This window comes from Lipotes vexillifer, unplaced genomic scaffold, assembly GCF_000442215.2.
Source record: "Lipotes vexillifer unplaced genomic scaffold, Lipotes_vexillifer_v1.1 scaffold71, whole genome shotgun sequence".
NCBI classification, from domain to species: domain Eukaryota; kingdom Metazoa; phylum Chordata; class Mammalia; order Artiodactyla; family Lipotidae; genus Lipotes; species Lipotes vexillifer.
The window spans coordinates 7,916,522-7,919,001 of NW_006793703.1; positions in this window are offsets into that span (position 1 = coordinate 7,916,522).

Below are 2,480 nucleotides of genomic sequence, written 5' to 3' on the forward strand. Positions count from 1 at the left end.
CACACACACACACACACACACACACACACACACACACACACACACACGTCACAAGCTCCACCCAGGGGCTCAGCCAGGATGGTGTTCTGCTTCGGTGTCTAAATTCCCGGGGCCCAGGTAAGCCGGGCTCTAGAGCTGGATTTCTGGCCGTCTGGATGGTAGTTTGTGCTAAAAACCCTCCAAGGTCCTTTTCAACTCAAACATCCTGTGATTCTGAAGAAACATGAGTCACGTGGGGTTCCACGTGTATACACGGTCACCTCGGCCTGCACGCGTCCGGAGGTCTGAATTGTGGCAGAGGCCTCGTGCACATTTCCCCGCTACGTGACCTTCGTCCCTGAGCCCCTCTTTTCATTCCAATTGCTAACTGTAGCTCCATCCCTTTGCCCCCCTTTCTTACAACCTCTCCATCCTCATCCTTGAGCCGCTCACACCATGGGGGACGTTGTGTAGCAGCTGCTGACTCTCCGCTTTCTTGAAGAGAGCTGGGGAAGGGCTTGCAGCTACTCCTGCCTCGCCAGATATGTATGTGCACGTTACCTGACACATGTTTCCGCGGGGCATGTTTTATGTCAACTGAATCAATATGTCATAGCAATGTTTTAGAAGGGTCGTTTGTGTTTGCATATGTGTCTGTTTCCTAGCATCCTCGTAATTGTCTGTAGATTTTAAAGTTCACAGGCATTGGCCCTCCTAGACCTTTACCCCGTTGCACAAGGTGCCAAAAGGGCACAGATGGCCGTATCGATGTGAGCATCCCCCTCCCCCACCCCGGTCTATTTCTCTCCACCGCCGGTCAGTTCTCCCCCTCCCTCCCCACCTCTGCAGAAAGACTGATCAGCCTTGAGAGCTCTCACTTGGTTTCCAACCTCCTCCCACCCCTCAATGATTTTGAACATCTTGTTTCCTAAATCAGTCATCCAGGAGGTGACAGGGAAGCGGGTGGGTGCTGGTTTGGGGAGAAGCAGGTACTGGCTCCCCTGGTTTGTGAGAGGCTTGACGCTTTAGAGGGAGCCCCGCGGAGCTCTGACCCGACCCTAACTCTCTCTCCAGGTCTCTGCAGGCTGGGGTCAGGACTCGTAGTCCCAGCGTAGCCCCTCTGGAGACACGGCAGGGTGCAGAAGTGTGTCCAGAGCCTTCCCAGGGCAGAGCCTCTGGTCCTGCTGGCCAGGCTTCCTAGAGCCTCTTTTTCCTCCCTCTCTTCCTGGTCAGACCCCAAGGCCTCTCCCTTCCACAGCCAGACCCCTCTGCTCTGCCGTCTCCCTCGATCTGCTTTTACCCGCCTTACCTGATCAGAGGCACTCTGCTTGCAGACCCGGAAGTCAACCAGGAACGCAGTTGCTGAAGCGTGCACAGCTCCCAAAGGAATTTCCAAATGTGCCCAAGGGAGCCTGGCTTCTGGAAGAGGCATAGAGGGAGCAACTGATACGTAATCAGAACAGCTGCGTTCCAGCTCCATTTTCGCCAGAAATCACGGTGGGACGTCAGCCCCATCACCTTTTAGTTCCTGATCTGCAAAAATAAGGGCTCTTAAGCTCTTAAGATTTCCTGTTCTTTCAACACTCTCTGCTCCCCCCAAGCGGCCCCCCTCAGCTTCCACATGCAGAGAGGATGGAGGTCCAAAGGGACCCCCCTTATCAGAAAGGGCTCTTATCCCTCAGGTGAGATCTGTCTGACTCTGAATCACAGGGGCAGATGCTCCACCAAGCAGAGAGGAGAGAGGGAAGGGAGGGAGAACACGGGCACACATGGCTTCTAATCATCCTCTAGCCTTATACGTGGCAGGACTCTGTGGTCCTGAGCGGGGAGAGGGTGAAGCTCCCCCGCCATGGGGACCCCCAGGGCTCCGGACAGCCAGCCAGAGCTGGGGACCAGGTGTGCGGTCCTCCTGACCAGGCAAGTGTGGCTGGCTCTCCCCTTGACTCCACTCCGCTCTGGGCAATGTCCCTGGACACTGGGCTCAGGGCGTGTGGGGAGGGAGTCTTGAGACCACTAAGCCTCAGGGAAACACCAACGGTTTGGTGTTCAAGAGACAGGATCTAGCCATTATCTCAAATCGGATCACTGTTATTAAAAATCCAAGCCCATGGGAGATTGGCACTGATACATACACAGTACTATACATGAAATAGATAACTAATAAGAATCTACTGTATAGCACAGGGAACTCCACTCAACACTCTGTAATGACCTATACGGGAAAAGAATCTAAAAAAAGAGTGGATATGTGTATATGTATAACTGATTCACTTTGCTGTACAGCAGAAACTAACACAACAGTGTAAATCAGGTCTACTCCAACAAAAATTCAAAAACAAGACAAAACAACAACAACAACTAAAAAACCCCAAGCCCAAAGGAAAACCCTTTTCCAAAAGCAGGTGTGCAAACCGTAGCCTTTCTAGCAGCCCTGCAGTGGCAGCATTTTATTGGCAATCTCCCCCCAGTTTGTCCCCACCTGCACTTTTTAGTCTCTTTCC